Raw genomic sequence first — 26,008 nt, forward strand, 5'->3', positions numbered from 1 at the left:
TTTTGGTTTTTGTCTGCTGTAGAGGTCGCTAAAAAGGGCCCCTACCACAGACGGTGAGCGAAAGTTAATGTCAACTCAATCTCCCTGGTATGCGTTCCTAACAAAGCCAATTCAGTTCACTCTTCTCACCGTGATAACTTCCTAGTATAAAAGATTTGCATCATAGTTATACTTTGCGAGCCAATGTGCAATCTTGTTTTACAAGTTCCTCCAGGAGTCTATAACATTGGGAAACAACTTTGGCACATTTTCTAAAGATAATTAGATATGGTGTTGCCTCAGGCAATAGATGCAAGATGTCTTGGGCAATCTTAGGGTGTTCTTAGTTTAATAATTCTGTATTGTCAATAACATCTGCACCGGCAGCCTTTCTTTCTGCTTGACATGGGATTAATTTCCTCCTCACTGGATCCAATGAAGATAAGCCAAATAGTTTATTCTTTGGTTGGTCACCCATAAAAAGTTAATGAGATCCTGTGTTAGCCAATTCTGAGCTGGGGCATTGGACAGCCGGTGCAGCTGTTTGACTAAAGACAGTTTCCTTGTGAAAATGCTGTTCACAAACATACAAGCAGAACTTAAGCCTTTGCCTCTCTTATCTTTTTTGTGAAGATATCTCTACCCCCAGTGAGGCGTTTCCACACCTGCAAGTCTACGTTTTAGTAGTACATTTTAGAGGGGCAGTGGGGAATAATTACTACTAAAGGGAAGGAGACTAGGGAAGAGTAAGGTCGGGACCTCTCCGCCGCCTTCGACACCGTCTGCCACCACACACTATGCACACGACTCCACGACACAGGGATCCGAGACAAGGCCCTGGACTGGACCTCCTCCTTCCTCTCTGGCAGAACCCAGAGAGTCCACCTCCCCCCGTTCCAATCCGAAGCCGCCGAGATCATTTGCGGCGTCCCGCAGGGAACCTCCCTCAGCCCGACGCTGTTCAATGTCTACATGGCGCCTCTCGCACGCATCGCCCGACATCACAACCTTAACATAATCTCCTACGCCAACGACACGCAACTGATCCTCTCCCTCACCAAGGACCCCCTCACCGCCAAATCCAACCTCCACCAGGGAATGAAGGCCATCGCCGACTGGATGGAGGATAGCCGCCTTAAGCTGAACACAGACAAGACCGAGATCCTCATCCTCAGGCCCAACCCCTCAGCATGGGACGACTCCTGGTGGCCCACATCGCTGGGGACACCCCCGCATCTACCAACCACGCTTGCAACCTGGGAGTCATCCTCGACTCGAAACTCACCATGATCAAACAAGTCAACGCTGTCTCCTCCACCTGCTTCAACACCCTCCATATGCTCCGCAAGATCTACAGATGGATCCCGACAGACACAAGGAAAACTGCCACCCAGGCCCTAGTCAGCAGCAGACTCGACTACGGAAAAGGCCCTCTACGCCAGAGCCCCGACTAAGCTCATCAAGAGACTGCAAAGAATCCAGAATGCCTCTGCACGCCTGATCCTCGACGTCCTGCGCCGCGAACACATCACCCCCCACCTGAGGAACCTGCACTGGCTCCCCGTCGACAAAAGAATCTCCTTCAAGCTCCTGATCCACGCACACAAGGCTCTCCTCAAGACCGGCCCAGCCTATCTCAACAGTCGACTCTCCTTCTACGTACCCAACAGGAAACTCCGCTCCGCAGACCTTTCCCTGGCTACCGTCCCACGCATCCGTAGAACCACAGCCGGAGGCAGATCCTTCTCCCACCGCGCCGCCAAGACCTGGAACACCCTCCCCCTCAACCTACGACAAACCGAAGACCTTCTAACCTTCAGGAGATGACTCAAGACCTGGCTGTTCGACCAGTAGCAACAGCACCCCCCCACTCCCCACCCTCTGCGCCTTGAAACCCTTGCGGGTAAGTAGTGCGCTTTACAAATTATTTGATTGATTGATTGATGTTAAGTGAGGTTTAGGTGGGGCTTCGGGAGGGAGGTCTATCCATCTGCAAAAGAGGAAGCCTATTCATATTCACAAATTGCACCTCTAAAGCTACTATTTCTAAAAAGAGACTCAGAACTGTAGTAAATTAATCAAGCTCGTAGCTGAAATCGAGCACCACACATGACCAACCACTGGTACTGCAGCACCCTCCAATAGAAAATATTGGATTTAGGCACTAAAATAAAACAGTAGAGGAAATATTGTTAAATGAAATGAAAATTATTTAAAAAGTTAAAACAATAAATAGAAATATTGTAATGTTTAAAAATATATAAAAATAGTATATAATTATAATTTAATGATAAAATACCTTAATTTTTTGTGCATTTAAAATAAATGTAACAATACATTTTTACTAAATTGCTATAATTACAGAAATGTTTATATCTCTATATATATTTAGATAGATAGATAGATAGATAGATAGATAGATAGATAGATAGATAGATAGATAGATAGATAGATAGATAGATAGATAGATAGATAGATAGATAGATAGATAGATAGATAGATAGATAGATAGATAGATAGATAGATAGATAGATAGATAGATAGATAGATAGATAGAAAGATAGATAGATAGATAGATCGATAGATAGATAGATTACATTTTATTTATTCGTAATTTAACTGTTTAATTTAACAGTACTTAATATGGGTTTACATTTAAATCCTTGCCACCATTATTTTCTATGGGCGGATGTTGCAGTACCAGGGGTAGCGCACGTGTGATGCTAGACTTGGTAGTGTCGGTTTCTAGCAGTATATTACACGTATAAATTTGGCTCCATCCCTTAACTTTTATCTTGGATTTTGTGACTGGCCAAAAGTAGCAATGTTAGTCAAAAGTGTGAAACTAAATTTACATGTATGAATTACTCATCATTGTAACTTACCTTAGTGAAAAGCCCCGTCTGTTTTATATTTTTAGTTGAGGGAATACAAATCTGTTGCATAGAGTTCTGTTTCCACCCGGTGGTAACTTTTATGAACTGCGGCTACAGCGGCAGAGGCATTTTCATATATTTTGTTTCAGAGACAGAGAGCATCTCCTCAAGAAATTCTGTACATATTTTCCTGTTGCTTTGGAACTTGAGGTGCGGAAGGTGCTGTAGCACCTCCATATAACCTTGCTGGGTTTCAAATCACATGATCTTTATAGAGATTTTCATTATGGTGTCTTGGATAATTTACTGTGCATTCAAAACACTGTAAAATGTCAGGCAAGCTGCCCAACAATGTGCTGCTAGTTTTCTGAACATGGCGACCTCGGTTTACTAGTTATTTCTTCTAATGAGAAAGATAATGTGTTTTCTTACTTAACATAGTGACACTCTTGCTGAGGAAAGAAAGCGCCACAGTACGGTAATTGTTTTCTAACACACGTACATGAAAGTAGTTGTTTGTGTTAGATAATGAACTTTCTTCAAATATAGTTCACAACAAGAAAATCTCAAATGAGGCACATTGCCTGTTAAACCTACACTGTGATTGAAACAGTTTTTAGTACAGTCAAAAATAAGCAAGACACATTAATTATACATTCTGTGATGCACACAAGATTAAGACCTTTGATATTTTTATTACTCCATTAAGAAAAAAACTAATTATATTTGAAATAGACACAATAGCAAACCTCAAACCACTGTATTATGATACGTAATAAGCAAGTCCGAACTATTATTCCCAGGCGATTTCATTTAACTTAACGTTACTTGTTTGGTCTTATACAGAATGTCAGGCAAATGGAAAATGCGTGCGTAAAGGAATATTTTGTACATATTACCATTTTCATACATCTTGAGTTTAAAGGGACAAACTTGTGTGATGCGATATTGCCACCTTAGAAACAAGGAGCAACCACCTAACGACATGCAATACCATGCCTGATTACCGTTACAAAAGGCTGATGTCAAGCATACACGTGTGCAAAAACATGTAGTGATCATGTTACCACACTCATGCTCCTTTTTACTCAAAACAAAATGATAAAAAGAGAAATAAAGCAAAGCATAAGTATTTTTAGGTATAAGGTTTAACACCTGAATTAATGATGTGCTCTCAGCGAACAGTATTGTATTTGGTTCAGTTTTGTAGTCTCAGATGTTCCGCATTGTTTCAGTGTATCATGTTAGACTGATTTTTTACCTACGGTATTCATCATTTCGCTCTGTATCAGACATGCACATCAAATGCGGTAATCCGCAGAACTGTACTCTTACTTGGTATTCAAATGCTGATTCAAAGTTGACATCTGATACTTCCATCCGGTGTTTTAATGACAGTAGTTGTTTGTTATACGCATGGTGTCAGAAATATAGTGGTATCCCATCCAGAGTATAAAAATAATTAAAAAATTGTTTCCATTGTAATTTTGATCAAAGTACATAAAAGAAAAACTTACTTAAATGATGCCCTTTAACAAGAAGAGCAGAACCACAACAAAAATTAGGAAATCACAAGTTCCAAATTTTAATAAATGATAGCTAGCACAACATGATATTCCAACAATGCCATACACAAAGTTACAGTGACCATTTATTAATGCTTGTTTATTAAAACAAAGCGATACCAAAGGGGATGATGGACGGAGCGTTTCAGCAAATCAAACACTCACCCCCAGTCAAATGATCTGGGTTTAATCCATCACATTCCTGGCTCACTCCACCACCCCAGTTCAGACATGGCCATATGCAAATCAGTCTGACCCTGTGCCTCATGGGAACAGTCCAGCCCGAACTGCCAAGTCAGGTCTTCCCTGGACTGGAAACAAGCATCCTGGGACCGGTTTACGGGTTCATAACCCTCATCAGCCAGGCTATCTTGAATACAGTGGCAAAGTGAGCAAGGGACCCACGTTGGGGCATACCCTGCAAACTTAGGGCGAACAAAGCGATACCAAAGGGGATGTTGGTTGGAGCGTTTGAGCAAATCAAACACTCACCCCCAGTCAAATGATCTGGGTTTAATCCATCATCATTCTTTAGCTCACTCCACCACCCCAGTTCAGACATGGCCATATGCAAATCAGTCTGACCCTGTGCCTCATGGGAACAGTCCAGCCCGAACTGCCAAGCCATGTCTTCTCTGGACCGGAAACAAGCATCCTGGGACCGGTTTCGTGTTCATAACCCTCATCAGCCAGGCTATCTTGAATCTAGTGGCAAAGTGAGCAAGGGACCCACGTCTGGGCATACCCTGCCAACTTAGGGCGAACAAAGCAATACCAAAGGGGATGAGGGACGGAGAGTTTGAGCAAATCAAACACTCACCCAAACTCAAATGATCTGGGTTTAATCCATCATCATTCTTTTGCTCACTCCACCACCCCAGTTCAGAACTGGCCATATGCAAATCAGTCTGACCCTGTGCCTCATGGGAACAGTCCAGCCTGAACTGCCAAGCCCCATGTCTTCCCTGGACCGGAAACAAGCATCCTGGGACCGGTTTCGGGTTCATAACCCTCATCAGCCAGGCTATCTTGAATCTAGTGGCAAAGTGAGCAAGGGACCCACGTCTGGGCATACCCTGCCAACTTAGGGCGAACAAAGCGATACCAAAAGGGATCATGGACGGAGCGTTTGAGCTAATCAAACACTCACCCCCAGTCAAATGATCTGCGTTTAATCCATCAACATTCTTTAGCTCACTCCACCACCCCAGTTCAGACATGGCCATATGCAAATCAGTCTGACCCTGTGCCTCATGGGAGCAGTCCAGCCCGACGTGCCAAGCCATGTCTTCCCTGGACCGGAAACAAGCATCCTGGGACCGGTTTCGGTTTCATAACCCTCATCAGCCAGGCTATCTTGAATCCAGTGGCAAAGTGAGCAAGGGACCCACGACTGGGCATACCCTGCCAATATAGGGCGAACAAAGCGATACCAAAGGGGATGATGGGCGGAGCGTTTGAGCAAATCAAGCACTCACCCCCAGTCAAATGATCTGGGTTTAATCCATCATCATTCTTTAGCTCACGCCACCACCCCAGTTCAGACATGGCCATATGCAAATCAGTCTGACCCTTTGCCTCATGGGAACAGTCCAGCCCGAACTGCCAAGCCATGTCTTCCCTGGACCGGAAACAAGCATCCTGGGACTGGTTTCGGGTTCATAACCCTCATCAGCCAGGCTATCTTGAATCCAGTGGCAAAATGAGCAAGGTACCCACGTCTGGGCATACCCTGCCAACTTAGGGCGAACAAAGCGATACCAAAGGGGATGATGGACGGAGCGTTTGAGCAAATCAAACACACACCCCCAGTCAAATGATCTGGGTTTAATCCATCATCATTCTTTAGCTCACTCCACCACCCCAGCCAGTTCAGAACTGGCCATATGCAAATCAGTCTGACCCTGTGCCTCATGGGAACAGTCCAGCCTGAACTGCCAAGCCATGTCTTCCCTGGACCGGAAACAAGCATCCTGGGACCGGTTTCGGGTTCATAACCCTCATCAGCCAGGCTATCTTTAATCCAGTGGCAAAGTGAGCAAGGGACCCACGTCTGGGCATACCCTGCCAACTTAGGGAGAACAAAGCGATACCAAAGGGGATGATGGATGGAGCGTTTGAGCTAATCAAACACTCACCCATAGTCAAATGATCTGCGTTTACTCCATCATCATTCTTTAGCTCACTCCACCACCCCAGTTCAGACATGGCCATATGCAAATAAGTCTGACCCTGTGCCTCATGGGAACAGTCCAGCCCGAACTGCCGAGCCATGTCTTCCCTGGACCAGAAACAAGCATCCTTTGACCGGTTTCGGGTTCATAACCCTCATCAGCCAGGCTATCTCGAATCCTGTGGCAAAGTGAGCAAGGGACCCACGTCTGGGCATACCCTGCCAAATTAGGGCGAACAAAGTGATACCAAAGGGGATGATGGGCGGAGCGTTTGAGCAAATCAAACACTCACCCCCAGTCAAATGATCTGGGTTTAATTCATCATCATTCTTTAGCTCACTCCACCACCACAGTTCAGACATGGCCATACGCAAATCAGTCTGACCCTGTGCCTCATGGGAACATTCCAGCCTGAACTGCCAAGCCAGGTCTTCCCTGGACCGGAAACAAGCATTCTGGGACCAGTTTCGGGTTCCTAACCCTCATCAGCCAGGCTATCTTGAATCCAGTGGCAAAGTGAGCAAGGGACCCACGTCTGGGCATACCCTGCCAACTTAGGGCGAACAAAGCGATATCAAAGGGGATGATGGATGGAGCGTTTGAGCAAATCAAACACTCACCCCCAGTCAAATGATCTGGGTTTAATCCATCATCATTCTTTAGCTCACTCCACCACCCCAGTTCAGACATGGCCATATTTAAATAAGTCTGACTCTGTGCCTCATGGGAACAGTCCAGCCCGAACTGCCAAGCCATGTCTTCCCTGGACCGGAAATTAGCAACCTTTGACCGGTTTCGGGTTCATAACCCTCATCAGCCAGGCTATCTTGAATCCAGTGGCAAAGTGAGCAAGGGACCCACGACTGGGCATACCCTGCCAATTTAGGGCGAACAAAGCGATACCAAAGGGGATAATGGACTGAGCGTTTGAGCAAATCAAGCACTCACCCCCAGTCAAATGATCTGGGTTTAATCCATAATGATTCTTTAGCTCACGCCACCACCCCAGTTCAGACATGGCCATATGCAAATCAGTCTGACCCTTTGCCTCATGGGAATAGTCCAGCCCGAACTGCCAAGCCATGTCTTCCCTGGACCGGAAACAAGTATCCTGGGACTGGTTTCGGGTTCATAACCCTCATCAGCCAGGCTATCTTGAATCCTGTGGCAAAGTGAGCAAGGGACCCACGTCTGGGCATACCCTGCCAACTTAGGGCGAACAAAGCGATATCAAAGGGGATGATGGACGGAGCGTTTGAGCAAATCAAACACTCACCCCCAGTCAAATGATCTGGGTTTAATCCATCATCATTCTTTAGCTCACTCCACCTCCCCAGTTCAGACATGGCCATATGCAAATAAGTCTGACTCTGTGCCTCATGGGAACAGTCCAGCCCGAACTGCCAAGCCATGTCTTCCCTGGACCGGAAACTAGCAACCTTTGACCGGTTTCGGGTTCATAACCCTCATCAGCCAGGCTATCTTGAATCCAGTGGCAAAGTGAGCAAGGGACCCACGACTGGGCATACCCTGCCAATTTAGGGTGAACAAAGCGATACCAAAGGGGATAATGGACGGAGCGTTTGAGCAAATCAAGCACTCACCCCCAGTCAAATGATCTGGGTTTAATCCATCATGATTCTTTAGCTCACGCCACCACCCCAGTTCAGACATGGCCATATGCAAATCAGTCTGACCCTTTGCCTCATGGGAATAGTCCAGCCCGAACTGCCAAGCCATGTCTTCCCTGGACCGGAAACAAGCATCCTGGGACTGGTTTCGGGTTCATAACCCTCATCAGCCAGGCTATCTTGAATCCAGTGGCAAAATGAGCAAGGTACCCACATCTGGGCATACCCTGCCAACTTAGGGCGAACAAAGCGATACCAAAGGGGATGATGGACGAAGCGTTTGAGCAAATCAAACACACACCCCCAGTCAAATGATCTGGGTTTAATCCATCATCATTCTTTAGCTCACTCCACCACCCCAGTTAAGAACTGGCCATATGCAAATCAGTCTGACCCTGTGCCTCATGGGAACAGTCCAGCCCGAACTGCCAAGCCATGTCTTCCCTGGACCGGAAACAAGCATCCTGGGACCGGTTTCGGGTTCATAACCATCATCAGCCAGGCTATTTTGAATCCAGTGGCAAAGTGAGCAAGGGACCCACGTCTGGGCATACCCTGCCAACTTAGGGAGAACAAAGCGATACCAAAGGGGATGATGGACGGAGCGTTTGAGCCAATCAAGAACTCACCCCCAGTCAAATGATCTGGGTTTAATCCATCATCATTCTTTAGCTCATGCCACCACCCCAGTTCAGACATGGCCATATGCAAATCAGTCTGACCCTTTGCCTCATGGGAACAGTCCAGCTCGAACTGCCAAGCCATGTCTTCCCTGGACCGGAAACAAGCATCCTGGGACTGGTTTCGGGTTCATAACCCTCATCAGCCAGGCTATCTTGAATCCAGTGGCAAAATGAGCAAGGTACCCACTTCTGGGCATACCCTGCCAACTTAGGGCGAACAAAGCAATACCAAAGGGGATGATGGACGGAGCGTTTGAGCAAATCAAACACTCACCCCCAGTCAAATGATCTCGGTTTAATTCATCATCATTCTTTAGCTCACTCCACCACCACAGTTCAGACATGGCCATATGCAAATCAGTCTGACCCTGTGCCTCATGGGAACAGTCCAGCCTGAACTGCCAAGCCAGGTCTTCCCTGGACCGGAAACAAGCATTCTGGGACCGGTTTTTGGGTTCATAACCCTCATCAGCCAGGCTATCTTGTATCCAGTGGCAAAGTGAGCAAGGGACCCACGTCTGGGCATACCCTGCCAACTTAGGGCGAACACAGCGATATCAAAGGGGATGATGGACGGAGCGTTTGAGCAAATCAAACACTCACCCCCAGTCAAATGATCTGGGTTTAATCCATCATCTTTCTTTACCTCACTCCACCACCCCAGTTCAGACATGGCCATATGCAAATAAGTCTGACTCTGTGCCTCATGGGAACAGTCCAGCCCGAACTGCCAAGCCATGTCTTCCCTGGACCGGAAACAAGCATCCTGGGACTGGTTTCGGGTTCATAACCCTCATCAGCCAGGCTATCTTGAATCCAGTGGCAAAATGAGCAAGGTACCCACGTCTGGGCATACCCTGCCAAGTTAGGGCGAACAAAGCGATACCAAAGGGGATGATGGACGGAGCGTTTGAGCAAATCAAACACACACCCCCAGTCAAATGATCTGGGTTTAATCCATCATCATTCTTTAGCTTACTCCACCACCCCAGTTCAGAACTGGCCATATGCAAATCAGTCTGACCCTGTGCCTCATGGGAACAGTCCAGCCCGAACTGCCAAGCCATGTCTTCCCTGGACCGGAAACAAGCATCCTGGGACCGGTTTCGGGTTCATAGCCCTCATCAGTCAGGCTATCTTGAATCCAGTGGCAAAGTGAGCAAGGGACCCACGTCTGGGCATACCCTGCCAACTTAGGGAGAACAAATCGATACCAAAGGGGATGATGGACGGAGCGTTTGAGCTAATCAAACACTCACCCACAGTCAAATGATCTGCGTTTAATCCATCATCATTCTTTAGCTCACTCCACCACCCCAGTTCAGACAGGGCCATATGCAAATAAGTCTGACCCTGTGCCTCATGGGAACAGTCCAGCCCGAACTGCCAAGCCATGTCTTCCCTGGACCGGAAACAAGCATCCTTTGACCGGTTTCGGGTTCATAACCCTCATCAGCCAGGCTATTTTGAATCCAGTGGCAAAGTGAGCAAGGGACCCACGACTGGGCAAACCCTGCCAATTTAGGGCGAACAAAGCGATACCAAAGGGGATGATGGACGGAGCGTTTGAGCAAATCAAGCACTCACCCCCAGTCAAATGATCTGGGTTTAATCCATCATCATTCTTTAGCTCACGCCACCACCCCAGTTCAGACATGGCCATATGCAAATCAGTCTGACCCTTTGCCTCATGGGAACAGTCCAGCCCGAACTGCCAAGCCATGTCTTCCCTGGACCGGAAACAAGCATCCTGGGACTGGTTTCGGGTTCATAACCCTCATCAGCCAGGCTATCTTGAATCCAGTGGCAAAATGAGCAAGGTACCCACGTCTGGGCATACCCTGCCAACTTAGGGCGAACAAAGCGATACCAAAGGGTATGATGGACGGAGCGTTTGAGCAAATCAAACACTCACCCCCAGTCAAATGATCTGCGTTTAATCCATCATCATTCTTTAGCTCACTCCACCACCCCAGTTCATACATGGCCATATGCAAATCAGTCTGACCCTGTGCCTCAGGGGAACAGTCCAGCCCGAACTGCCAAGCCATGTCTTCCCTGGTCCGGAAACAAGCATCCTTTGACCTGTTTTGGGTTCATAACCCTCATCGCCAGGCTATCTTGAATCCAGTGGCAAAGTGAGCAAGAGACCCACGTCTGGGCATACCCTGCCAACTTAGGGCAAACAAAGCAATACCAAAGGGGATGATGGACGGAGCGTTTGAGCAAATCAAACACTCACCCCCAGTCAAATGATCTGGGTTTAATCCCTCATCATTCTTTAGCTCACTCCACCACCCCAGTTCAGACATGGCCATATTTAAATAAGTCTGACTCTGTGACTCATGGGAACAGTCCAGCCCGAACTGCCAAGCCATGTCTTCCCTGGACCGGAAACTAGCAACCTTTGACCGGTTTCGGGTTCATAACCCTCATCAGCCAGGCTATCTTGAATCCAGTGGCAAAGTGAGCAAGGGACCCACGACTGGGCATACCCTGCCAATTTAGGGCGAACAAAGCGATACCAAAGGGGATAATGGACGGAGCGTTTGAGCAAATCAAGCACTCACCCCCAGTCAAATGATCTGGGTTTAATCCATCATGATTCTTTAGCTCACGCCACCACCCCAGTTCAGATATGGCCATATGCAAATCAGTCTGACCCTTTGCCTCATGGGAACAGTCCAGCCTGAACTGCCAAGCCATGTCTTCCCTGGACCGCAAACAAGCATCCTGGGACCGGTTTCGGGTTCATAACCCTCATCAGCCAGGCTATCTTGAATCCAGTGGCAAAGTGAGCAAGGGACCCACGACTGGGCATACCCTGCCAATTTAGGGCGAACAAAGCGATACCAAAGGGGATAATGGACGGAGCGTTTGAGCAAATCAAGCACTCACCCCCAGTCAAATGATCTGGGTTTAATCCATCATGATTCTTTAGCTCACGCCACCACCCCAGTTCAGATATGGCCATATGCAAATCAGTCTGACCCTTTGCCTCATGGGAACAGTCCAGCCTGAACTGCCAAGCCATGTCTTCCCTGGACCGCAAACAAGCATCCTGGGACCGGTTTCGGGTTCATAACCCTCATCAGCCAGGCTATCTTGAATCCAGTGGCAAAGTGAGCAAGGTACCCACGTCTGGGCATACCCTGCCAACGTAGGGCAAACAAAGCGATACCAAAGGGGATGATGGACGGAGTGTTTGAGCAAATCAAACACACACCCCCAGTCAAATGATCTGGGTTTAATCCAGCATCATTCTTTAGCTCACTCCACCACCCCAGTTCAGAACTGGCCATATGCAAATCAGTCTGACCCTGTGCCTCATGGGAACAGTCCAGCCCGAACTGCCAAGCCATGTCTTCCCTGGACCAGAAACAAGCATCCTGGGACCGGTTTCGGGTTCATAACCCTCATCAGCCAGGCTATCTTGAATCCAGTGGCAAAGTGAGCAAGGGACCCACGTCTGGGCATACCCTGCCAACTTAGGGAGAACAAAGCAATACCAAAGGGGATGATGGACGGAGCGTTTGAGCTAATCAAACACTCACCCCCAGTCAAATGATCTGCGTTTAATCCATCATCATTCTTTAGCTCACTCCACCACCCCAGTTCAGACATGGCCATATGCAAATCAGTCTGACCCTGTGCCTCATGGGAACAGTCCAGCCCGACGTGCCAAGCCATGTCTTCCCTGGACTGGAAACAAGCATCCTGGGAATGGTTTCTGGTTCATAACCCTCATCAGCCAGACTATCTTGAATCCAGTGGCAAAGTAAGCAAGGGATCCACATCTGAGCATACCCCACCAACTTAGGGAGAACAAAGCTATACCAAAGGGGATGATGGACAGAGCGTTTGAGCAAATCAAACACTCACCCCCAGTCAAATGATCTGGATTTAATCCATCATCATTCTTTAGCTTACTCCGCCACCCCAGTTCAGACATGGCCATATGCAAATCAGTCTAACCCTGTGCCTCATGGGAACAGTCCAGCCCGAACTGCCAAGCCATGTCTTCCCTGGACCGGAAACAAGCATCCTGGGACAAGTTTCGGGTTCATAACCCTCATCAGCCAGGCTATCTTGAATCCAGTGGCAAAGTGAGCAAGGGACCCACGTCTGGGCATACCCTGCCAACTTAGGGCGACCAAAGCGATACCAAAGGGGATGATGGACGGAGGGTTTTCAGCAAATCAAGCACCCACCCCCAGTCAAATGATATGGTTTTAATCTATCATCATTCTTTAGCTCACGCCACCACCCCAGTTCAGATATGGCCATATGCAAATCAGTCTGACCCTTTGCCTCATGGGAACAGTCCAGCCTGAACTGCCAAGCCATGTCTTCCCTGGACCGCAAACAAGCATCCTGGGACCGGTTTCGGGTTCATAACCCTCATCAACCAGGCTATCTTGAATCCAGTGGCAAAGTGAGCAAGGGACCCACGTCTGGGCATACCCTGCCAACTTAGGGAGAACAAAGCAATACCAAAGGGGATGATGGACGGAGCGTTTGAGCTAATCAAACACTCACCCCCAGTCAAATTATCTGCGTTTAATCCATCATCATTCTTTAGCTCACTCCACCACCCCAGTTCAGACATTGCAATATGCAAATCAGTCTGACCCTGTGCCTCATGGGAACAGTCCAGCCGACGTGCCAAGCCATGTCTTCCCTGGACTGGAAACAAGCATCCTGGGAATGGTTTCTGGTTCATAATCCTCATCAGCCAGGATATCTTGAATCCAGTGGCAAAGTGAGCAAGGGACCCACGTCTGGGCATACCCTGCCAACTTAGGGCGAACAAAGCGATACCAAAGGGGATGGCGGACGGAGCGTTTGAGCAAATCAAACGCTCACCCCCAGTCAAATGATCTGGGTTTAATCCATCATCATTCTTTAGCTCACTCCACCACCCCAGTTCAGACATGACCATATGCAAATCAGTCTGACCATGTGCCTCATGGGAACAGTCCAGCCCGAACTGCCAAGCCATGTCTTCCCTGGACCGGAAACAAGTATCCTGGGACAGGTTTCGGGTTCATAACCCTCATCAGCCAGGCTATCTTGAATCCAGTGGCAAAGTGAGCAAGGGACCCACGTCTGGGCATACCCTGCCAACTTAGGGCAAACAAAGCGATACTAGAGGGGATGATGAACTGAGCGTTTCAGCAAATCAAACACTCACCCCCAGTCAAATGATCTGGGTTTAATCCATCATCGTTATTTAGCTCACTCCACCACCCCAGTTCAGACATTGCCATATGCAAATCAGTCTGATCCTGCGCCTCATGGGAAAAGTCCAGCCCGTACTGAAAAGCCATGTCTTCCATGGACTGGAAACAAGCATCCTGGAAACGGTTTCGGGTTCATAACCCTCATCAGCCAGGCCATCTTGAATCCAGTGGCAAAGTGAGAAAGTGACCCACGTCTGGGCATACCCTGCCAACTTAGGGCGAACAAAGCGACACCAAAGGGGATGATGGACGGAGCGTTTGAGCAAATCAAACACTCACCCCCAGTGAAATGATCTGGGTTTAATCCATCATCATTCTTTAGCTCACTCCACCACCCTAGTTCAGACATGGCCATATGCAAATCAGTCTGACCCTGTGCCTCATGGGAACAGACCAGCCCGAGCTGCCAAGCCATGTCTTCCCTGGACCGGAAACAAGCATCCTCGGTCCAGTTTCGGGTTCATAACCCTCATCAGCCAGGTTATCTTGAATCCAGTGGCAAAGTGAGCAAGGGACCCACGTCTGGGCATACCCTGCCAACTTAGGGCGAACAAAGTGATACCAAAGGGGATGATGGACGGAGCATTTGAGCAAATCAAACACTCACCCCCAGTCAAATGATCTGGGTTTAATCCATCATCATTCTTTAGCTCACTCCACCACCCCAGTTCAGACATGGCCATATGCAAATAAGTCTGACCCTGTGCCTCATGGGAACAGTCCAGCCCGAACTGCCAAGCCATGTCTTTCCTGGACCGGAAACAAGCATCCTTTGACCGGTTTCGGGTTCATAACCCTCATCAGCCAGGCTATCTTGAATCCAGTGGCAAAATGAGCAAGGTACCCACGTCTGGGCATACCCTGCCAACTTAGGGCGAACAAAGCGATACCAAAGGGGATGATGGACGGAGCGTTTGAGCAAATCAATCACACACCCCCAGTCAAATGATCTGGGTTTAATCCATCATCATTCTTTAGCTCACTCCACCACCCCAGTTCAGAACTGGCCATATGCAAATCAGTCTGACCCTGTGCCTCATGGGAACAGTCCAGCCCGAACTGCCAAGCCATGTCTTCCCTGGACCGGAAACAAGCATCCTGGGACAAGTTTCGGGTTCATAACCCTCATCAGCCAGGCTATCTTGAATCCAGTAGCAAAGTGAGCAAGGGACCCACGTCTGGGCATACCCTGCCAACTTAGGGAGAACAAAGCGATACCAAAGGGGATGATGGACGGAGCGTTTGAGCTAATCAAACACTCACCCACAGTCAAATAATCTGCGTTTAATCCATCATCATTCTTTAGCTCACTCCACCACCCCAGTTCAGACATGGCCATATGCAAATAAGTCTGACCCTGTGCCTCATGGGAACAGTCCAGCCTGAACTGCCAAGCCAGATCTTCCCTGGACCGGAAACAAGTATCCTGGGACCGGTTTTGGGTTCATAACCCTCATCAGCCAGGCTATCTTGAATCCAGTGGCAAAGTGAGCAAGGGACCCACGTCTGGGCATACCCTGCCAACTTAGGGCGAACAAAGCGATATCAAAGGGGATGATGGACGGAGCGTTTGAGCAAATCAAACACTCACCCCCAGTCAAATGATCTGGGTTTAATCCATCATCATTCTTTAGCTCACTCCACCACCCCAGTTCAGACATGGCCATATGCAAATAAGTCTGACCCTGTGCCTCATGGGAACAGCCCAGCCCGAACTGCCAAGCCATGTCTTCCCTGGCCTGGAAACTAGCATCCTTTGACCGGTTTCGGGTTAATAACCCTCATCAGCCAGGCTATCTTGAATCCAGTGGCAAAGTGAGCAAGGGACCCACGACTGGGCATACCCTGTCAATTTAGGGCAAACAAAGCGATACCAAAGGGGATAATCGACGGAGCGTTTGAGCAAATCAAGCACCCACCCCCAGTCAAATGATATGGTTTTAATCTATCATCATTCTTTAGCTCACGCCACCACCCCAGTTCAGATATGGCCATATGCAAATCAGTCTGACCCTTTGCCTCATAGGAACAGTCCAGCCTGAACTGCCAAGCCATGTCTTCCCTGGACCGCAAACAAGCATCCTGGGACCGGTTTCGGGTTCATAACCCTCATCAGCCAGGCTATCTTGAATCCAGTGGCAAAGTGAGCAAGGTACCCACGTCTGGGCATACCCTGCCAACGTAGGGCGAACAAAGCGATACCAAAGGGGATGATGGACGGAGTGTTTGAGCAAATCAAACACACACCCCCAGTAAAATTATCTGGGTTTAATCCAGCATCATTCTTTAGCTCACTCCACCACCCCAGTTCAGAACTGGCCATATGCAAATCAGTCTGACCCTGTGCCTCATGGGAACAGTCCAGCCCGAACTGCCAAGCCATGTCTTCCCTGGACCAGAAACAAGCATCCTGGGACCGGTTTCGGGTTCATAACCCTCATCAGCCAGGCTATCTTGAATCCAGTGGCAAAGTGAGCAAGGGACCCACGTCTGGGCATACCCTGCCAACTTAGGGAGAACAAAGCAATACCAAAGGGGATGATGGACGGAGCGTTTGAGCTAATCAAACACTCACCCCCAGTCAAATGATCTGCGTTTAATCCATCATCATTCTTTAGCTCACTCCACCACCCCAGTTCAGACATGGCAATATGCAAATCAGTCTGACCCTGTGCCTCATGGGAACAGTCCAGCCCGACGTGCCAAGCCATGTCTTCCCTGGACTGGAAACAAGCATCCTGGGAATGGTTTCTGGTTCATAACCCTCATCAGCCAGGATATCTTGAATCCAGTGGCAAAGTGAGCAAGGGACCCACGTCTGGGCATACCCTGCCAACTTAGGGCGAACAAAGCGATACCAAAGGGGATGGCGGACGGAGCGTTTGAGCAAATCAAACGCTCACCCCCAGTCAAATGATCTGGGTTTAATCCATCATCATTCTTTAGCTCACTCCACCACCCCAGTTCAGACATGGCCATATGCAAATCAGTCTGACCCAGTGCCTCATGGGAACAGTCCAGCCCGAACTGCCAAGCCATGTGATCCCTGGACACCGGAAACAAGCATCCTGGGACTGGTTTTGGGTTCATAACCCTCATCAGCCAGACTATCTTGAATCCAGTGGCAAAGTAAGCAAGGGATCCACATCTGAGCATACCCCACCAACTTAGGGAGAACAAAGCTATACCAAAGGGGATGATGGACAGAGCGTTTGAGCAAATCAAACACTCACCCCCAGTCAAATGATCTGGATTTAATCCATCATCATTCTTTAGCTCACTCCGCCACCCCAGTTCAGACATGGCCATATGCAAATCAGTCTAACCCTGTGCCTCATGGGAACAGTCCAGCCCGAAGTGCCAAGCCATGTCTTCCCTGGACCGGAAACAAGCATCCTGGGACAAGTTTCGGGTTCATAACCCTCATCAGCCAGGCTATCTTGAATCCAGTGGCAAAGTGAGCAAGGGACCCACGTCTGGGCATACCCTGCCAACTTAGGGCGACCAAAGCGATACCAAAGGGGATGATGGACGGAGCGTTTGAGCAAATCAAGCACCCACCCCCAGTCAAATGATATGGTTTTAATCTATCATCATTCTTTAGCTCACGCCACCACCCCAGTTCAGATATGGCCATATGCAAATCAGTCTGACCCTTTGCCTCATGGGAACAGTCCAGCCTGAACTGCCAAGCCATGTCTTCCCTGGACCGCAAACAAGCATCCTGGGACCGGTTTCGGGTTCATAACCCTCATCAACCAGGCTATCTTGAATCCAGTGGCAAAGTGAGCAAGGGACCCACGTCTGGGCATACCCTGCCAACTTAGGGAGAACAAAGCAATACCAAAGGGGATGATGGACGGAGCGTTTGAGCTAATCAAACACTCACCCCCAGTCAAATGATCTGCGTTTAATCCATCATCATTCTTTAGCTCACTCCACCACCCCAGTTCAGACATGGCAATATGCAAATCAGTCTGACCCTGTGCCTCATGGGAACAGTCCAGCCGACGTGCCAAGCCATGTCTTCCCTGGACTGGAAACAAGCATCCTGGGAATGGTTTCTGGTTCATAATCCTCATCAGCCAGGATATGTTGAATCCAGTGGCAAAGTGAGCAAGGGACCCACGTCTGGGCATACCCTGCCAACTTAGGGCGAACAAAGCGATACCAAAGGGGATGGCGGACGGAGCGTTTGAGCAAATCAAACACTCACCCCCAGTCAAATGATCTGGGTTTAATCCATCAACATTCTTTAGCTCTCTCCACCACCCCAGTTCAGACATGACCATATGCAAATCAGTCTGACCATGTGCCTCATGGGAACAGTCCAGCCCGAACTGCCAAGCCATGTCTTCCCTGGACCGGAAACAAGTATCCTGGGACAGGTTTCGGGTTCATAACCCTCATCAGCCAGGCTATCTTGAATCCAGTGGCAAAGTGAGCAAGGGACCCACGTCTGGGCATACCCTGCCAACTTAGGGCGAACAAAGTGATACCAAAGGGGATGATGGACGGAGCATTTGAGCAAATCAAACACTCACCCCTAGTCAAATGATCTGGGTTTAATCCATCATCATTCTTTAGCTCACTCCACCACCCCAGTTCAGACATGGCCATATGCAAATAAGTCTGACCCTGTGCCTCATGGGAACAGTCCAGCCCGAACTGCCAAGCCATGTCTTTCCTGGACCGGAAACAAGCATCCTTTGACCGGTTTCGGGTTCATAACCCTCATCAGCCAGGCTATCTTGAATCCAGTGGCAAAATGAGCAAGGTACCCACGTCTGGGCATACCCTGCCAACTTAGGGCGAACAAAGCGATACCAAAGGGGATGATGGACGGAGCGTTTGAGCAAATCAATCACACACCCCCAGTCAAATGATCTGGGTTTAATCCATTATCATTCTTTAGCTCACTCCACCACCCCAGTTCAGAACTGGCCATATGCAAATCAGTCTGACCCTGTGCCTCATGGGAACAGTCCAGCCCGAACTGCCAAGCCATGTCTTCCCTGGACCGGAAACAAGCATCCTGGGACAAGTTTCGGGTTCATAACCCTCATCAGCCAGGCTATCTTGAATCCAGTAGCAAAGTGAGCAAGGGACCCACGTCTGGGCATACCCTGCCAACTTAGGGAGAACAAAGCGATACCAAAGGGGATGACTGACGGAGCGTTTGAGCTAATCAAACACTCACCCACAGTCAAATAATCTGCGTTTAATCCATCATCATTCTTTAGCTCACTCCACCACCCCAGTTCAGACATGGCCATATGCAAATAAGTCTGACCCTGTGCCTCATGGGAACAGTCCAGCCTGAACTGCCAAGCCAGATCTTCCCTGGACCGGAAACAAGCATCCTGGGACCGGTTTTGGGTTCATAACCCTCATCAGCCAGGCTATCTTGAATCCAGTGGCAAAGTGAGCAAGGGACCCACGTCTGGGCATACCCTGCCAACTTAGGGCGAACAAAGCGATATCAAAGGGGATGATGGACGGAGCGTTTGAGCAAATCAGACACTCACCCCCAGTCAAATGATCTGGGTTTAATCCATCATCATTCTTTAGCTCACTCCACCACCCCAGTTCAGACATGGCCATATGCAAATAAGTCTGACCCTGTGCCTCATGGGAACAGCCCAGCCCGAACTGCCAAGCCATGTCTTCCCTGGCCTGGAAACTAGCATCCTTTGACCGGTTTCGGGTTAATAACCCTCATCAGCCAGGCTATCTTGAATCCAGTGGCAAAGTGAGCAAGGGACCCACGACTGGGCATACCCTGTCAATTTATGGCAAACAAAGCGATACCAAAGGGGATAATGGACGGAGCGTTTGAGCAAATCAAGCACTCACCCCCAGTCAAATGATCTGGGTTTAATCCATCATCATTCTTTAGCTCACTCCACCACCCCAGTTCAGACATGGCAATATGCAAATCAGTCTGACCCTGTGCCTCATGGGAACAGTCCAGCCCGAACTGCCAAGCCATGTCTTCCCTGGACCAGAAACAAGCATCCTGGGACAAGTTTCGGGTTCATAACCCTCATCAGCCAGGCTATCTTGAATCCAGTGGCAAAGTGAGCAAGGGACCCACGTCTGGGCATACCCTGCCAACTTAGGGCAACCAAAGCGATACCAAAGGGGATGATGGACGGAGCGTTTGAGCAAATCAAGCACCCACCCCCAGTCAAATGATATGGTTTTAATCTATCATCATTCTTTAGCTCACGCCACCACCCCAGTTCAGATATGGCCATATGCAAATCAGTCTGACCCTTTGCCTCATAGGAACAGTCCAGCCTGAACTGCCAAGCCATGTCTTCCCTGGACCGCAAACAAGCATCCTGGGACCGGTTTCGGGCTCATAACCCTCATCAGCCAGGCTATCTTGAATCCAGTGGCAAAGTGAGCAAGGTACCCACATCTGGGCATACCCTGCCAACGTAGGGCGAACAAAGCGATACCAAAGGGGATGATGGACGGAGTGTTTGAGCAAATCAAACACACACCCCCAGTCAAATTATCTGGGTTTAATCCAGCATCATTCTTTAGCTCACTCCACCACCCCAGTTCAGAACTGGCCATATGCAAATCAGTCTGACCCTGTGCCTCATGGGAACAGTCCAGCCCGAACTGCCAAGCCATGTCTTCCCTGGACCAGAAACAAGCATCCTGGGACCGGTTTCGGGTTAATAACCCTCATCAGCCAGACTATCTTGAATCCAGTGGCAAAGTGAGCAAGGGACCCACGTCTGGGCATACCCTGCCAACTTAGGGAGAACAAAGCAATACCAAAGGGGATGATGGACGGAGCGTTTGAGCTAATCAAACACTCACCCCCAGTCAAATGATCTGCGTTTAATCCATCATCATTCTTTAGCTCACTCCACCACCCCAGTTCAGACCTGGCAATATGCAAATCAGTCTGACCCTGTGCCTCATGGGAACAGTCCAGCCCGACGTGCCAAGCCATGTCTTCCCTGGACTGGAAACAAGCATCCTGGGAATGGTTTCTGGTTCATAACCCTCATCAGCCAGGATATCTTGAATCCAGTGGCAAAGTGAGCAAGGGACCCACGTCTGGGCATACCCTGCCAACTTAGGGCGAACAAAGCGATACCAAAGGGGATGGCGGACGGAGCGTTTGAGCAAATCAAACGCTCACCCCCAGTCAAATGATCTGGGTTTAATCCATCATCATTCTTTAGCTCACTCCACCACCCCAGTTCAGACATGGCCATATGCAAATCAGTCTGACCCAGTGCCTCATGGGAACAGTCCAGCCCGAACTGCCAAGCCATGTGATCCCTGGACACCGGAAACAAGCATCCTGGGACTGGTTTTGGGTTCATAACCCTCATCAGCCAGACTATCTTGAATCCAGTGGCAAAGTAAGCAAGGGATCCACATCTGAGCATACCCCACCAACTTAGGGAGAACAAAGCTATACCAAAGGGGATGATGGACAGAGCGTTTGAGCAAATCAAACACTCACCCCCAGTCAAATGATCTGGATTTAATCCATCATCATTCTTTAGCTCACTCCGCCACCCCAGTTCAAACATGGCCATATGCAAATCAGTCTAACCCTGTGCCTCATGGGAACAGTCCAGCCCGAAGTGCCAAGCCATGTCTTCCCTGGACCGGAAACAAGCATCCTGGGACAAGTTTCGGGTTCATAACCCTCATCAGCCAGGCTATCTTGAATCCAGTGGCAAAGTGAGCAAGGGACCCACGTCTGGGCATACCCTGCCAACTTAGGGCGACCAAAGCGATACCAAAGGGGATGATGGACGGAGCGTTTGAGCAAATCAAGCACCCACCCCCAGTCAAATGATATGGTTTTAATCTATCATCATTCTTTAGCTCACGCCACCACCCCAGTTCAGATATGGCCATATGCAAATCAGTCTGACCCTTTGCCTCATGGGAACAGTCCAGCCTGAACTGCCAAGCCACGTCTTCCCTGGACCGCAAACAAGCATCCTGGGACCGGTTTCGGGTTCATAACCCTCATCAACCAGGCTATCTTGAATCCAGTGGCAAAGTGAGCAAGGGACCCACGTCTGGGCATACCCTGCCAACTTAGGGAGAACAAAGCAATACCAAAGGGGATGATGGACGGAGCGTTTGAGCTAATCAAACACTCACCCCCAGTCAAATGATCTGCGTTTAATCCATCATCATTCTTTAGCTCACTCCACCACCCCAGTTCAGACATGGCAATATGCAAATCAGTCTGACCCTGTGCCTCATGGGAACAGTCCAGCCGACGTGCCAAGCCATGTCTTCCCTGGACTGGAAACAAGCATCCTGGGAATGGTTTCTGGTTCATAATCCTCATCAGCCAGGATATCTTGAATCCAGTGGCAAAGTGAGCAAGGGACCCACGTCTGGGCATACCCTGCCAACTTAGGGCGAACAAAGCGATACCAAAGGGGATGGCGGACGGAGCGTTTGAGCAAATCAAACGCTCACCCCCAGTCAAATGATCTGGGTTTAATCCATCATCATTCTTTAGCTCTCTCCACCACCCCAGTTCAGACATGACCATATGCAAATCAGTCTGACCATGTGCCTCATGGGAACAGTCCAGCCCGAACTGCCAAGCCATGTCTTCCCTGGACCGGAAACAAGTATCCTGGGACAGGTTTCGGGTTCATAACCCTCATCAGCCAGGCTATCTTGAATCCAGTGGCAAAGTGAGCAAGGGACCCACGTCTGGGCATACCCTGCCAACTTAGGGCAAACAAAGCGATACTAGAGGGGATGATGAACTGAGCGTTTCAGCAAATCAAACACTCACCCCCAGTCAAATGATCTGGGTTTAATCCATCATCGTTATTTAGCTCACTCCACCACCCCAGTTCAGACATTGCCATATGCAAATCAGTCTGATCCTGCGCCTCATGGGGAAAGTCCAGCCCGTACTGAAAAGCCATGTCTTCCATGGACTGGAAAAAAGCATCCTGGAAACGGTTTCGGGTTCATAACCCTCATCAGCCAGGCCATCTTGAATCCAGTGGCAAAGTGAGAAAGTGACCCACGTCTGGGCATACCCTGCCAACTTAGGGCGAACAAAGCGACACCAAAGGGGATGATGGACGGAGCGTTTGAGCAAATCAAACACTCACCCCCAGTGAAATGATCTGGGTTTAATCCATCATCATTCTTTAGCTCAGTCCACCACCCTAGTTCAGACATGGCCATATGCAAATCAGTCTGACCCTGTGCCTCATGGGAACAGACCAGCCCGAGCTGCCAAGCCATGTCTTCCCTGGACCGGAAACAAGCATCCTGGGTCCAGTTTCGGGTTCATAACCCTCATCAGCCAGGTTATCTTGAATCCAGTGGCAAACTGAGCAAGTGCCCCACGTCTGGGCATACCCTGCCAACTTAGGGCAAACAAAGTTATACCAAAGGGGATGATGGACGGAGCGTTTGCGTAAATCAAACACTCACCCCCAGTCAAATGATCTGGGTTTAATCCATCATCATTCCTTAGCTCACTCCACCACCCCAGTTCAGACATGGCCATATGCAAATCAGTCTGACCCTGTGCCTCATGGGAACAGTCCAGCCAGATCTGCCAAGCCATGTCTTCCCTGGACCGGAAACAAGCATCCTGGGACAAGTTTTGGGTTCATAACCCTCATCAGCCAGGCTATCTTGAATCCAGTAGCAAAGTGAGCAAGGGACCCACGTCTGGGCATACCCTGCCAACTTAGGGAGAACAAAGCGATACCAAAGGGGATGATGGACGGAGCGTTTGAGCTAATCAAACACTCACCCACAGTCAAATAATCTGCGTTTAATCCATCATCATTCTTTAGCTCACTCCACCACCCCAGTTCAGACATGGCCATATGCAAATAAGTCTGACCCTGTGCCTCATGGGAACAGTCCAGCCTGAACTGCCAAGCCAGGTCTTCCCTGGACCGGAAACAAGCATCCTGGGACCGGTTTTGGGTTCATAACCCTCATCAGCCAGGCTATCCTGAATCCAGTGGCAAAGTGAGCAAGGGACCCACGTCTGGGCATACCCTGCCAACTTAGGGCGAACAAAGCGATATCAAAGGGGATGATGGACGGAGCGTTTGAGCAAATCAAACACTCACCCCCAGTCAAATGATCTGGGTTTAATCCATCATCATTCTTTAGCTCACTCCACCACCCCAGTTCAGACATGGCCATATGCAAATAAGTCTGACCCTGTGCCTCATGGGAACAGCCCAGCCCGAACTGCCAAGCCATGTCTTCCCTGGCCTGGAAACTAGCATCCTTTGACCGGTTTCCGGTTCATAACCCTCATCAGCCAGGCTATCTTGAATCCAGTGGCAAAGTGAGCAAGGGACCCACGACTGGGCATACCCTGTCAATTTAGGGCAAACAAAGCGATACCAAAGGGGATAATGGACGGAGCGTTTGAGCAAATCAAGCACTCACCCCCGTCAAATGATCTGGGTTTAATCCATCATCATTCTTTAGCTCATGCCACCACCCCAGTTCAGATATTGCCATATGCAAATCAGTCTGACCCTTTGCCTCATGGGAGCAGTCCAGCCTGAACTGCCAAGCCATGTCTTCCCTGGACCGCAAACAAGCATCCTGGGACCGGTTTCGGGTTCATAACCCTCATCAGCCAGGCTATCTTGAATCCAGTGGCAAAGTGAGCAAGGCACCCACGTCTGGGCATACCCTGCCAATGTAGGGCGAACAAAGCGATACCAAAGGGGATGATGGACGGAGTGTTTGAGCAAATCAAACACACACCCCCAGTCAAATGATCTGGGTTTAATCCAGCATCATTCTTTAGCTCACTTCACCACCCCAGTTCAGAACTGGCCATATGCAAATCAGTCTGACCCTGTGCCTCATGGGAACAGTCCAGCCCGAACTGCCAAGCCATGTCTTCCCTGGACCAGAAACAAGCATCCTGGGACCGGTTTCGGGTTCATAACCCTCATCAGCCAGGCTATCTTAAATCCAGTGGCAAAGTGAGCAAGGGACCCACGTCTGGGCATACCCTGCCAACTTAGGGAGAACAAAGCAATACCAAAGGAGATGATGGACGGAGCGTTTGAGCTAATCAAACACTCACCCCCAGTCAAATGATCTGCGTTTAATCCATCATCATTCTTTAGCTCACTCCACCACCCCAGTTCAGACATGACCATATGCAAATCAGTCTGACCATGTGCCTCATGGGAACAGTCCAGCCCGAACTGCCAAGCCATGTCTTCCCTGGACCGGAAACAAGTATCCTGGGACAGGTTTCGGGTTCATAACCCTCATCAGCCAGGCTATCTTGAATCCAGTGGCAAAGTGAGCAAGGGACCCACGTCTGGGCATACCCTGCCAACTTAGGGCAAACAAAGCGATACTAGAGGGGATGATGAACTGAGCGTTTCAGCAAATCAAACACTCACCCCCAGTCAAATGATCTGGGTTTAATCCATCATCGTTATTTAGCTCACTCCACCACCCCAGTTCAGACATTGCCATATGCAAATCAGTCTGATCCTGCGCCTCATGGGAAAAGTCCAGCCCGTACTGAAAAGCCATGTCTTCCATGGACTGGAAACAAGCATCCTGGAAACGGTTTCGGGTTCATAACCCTCATCAGCCAGGCCATCTTGAATCCAGTGGCAAAGTGAGAAAGTGACCCACGTCTGGGCATACCCTGCCAACTTAGGGCGAACAAAGCGACACCAAAGGGGATGATGGACGGAGCGTTTGAGCAAATCAAACACTCACCCCCAGTGAAATGATCTGGGTTTAATCCATCATCATTCTTTAGCTCACTCCACCACCCTAGTTCAGACATGGCCATATGCAAATCAGTCTGACCCTG

Source organism: Triturus cristatus, chromosome 3_2 (assembly GCF_964204655.1).
Source record: "Triturus cristatus chromosome 3_2, aTriCri1.1, whole genome shotgun sequence".
In the NCBI taxonomy this organism is placed as follows: Eukaryota; Metazoa; Chordata; class Amphibia; order Caudata; family Salamandridae; genus Triturus; species Triturus cristatus.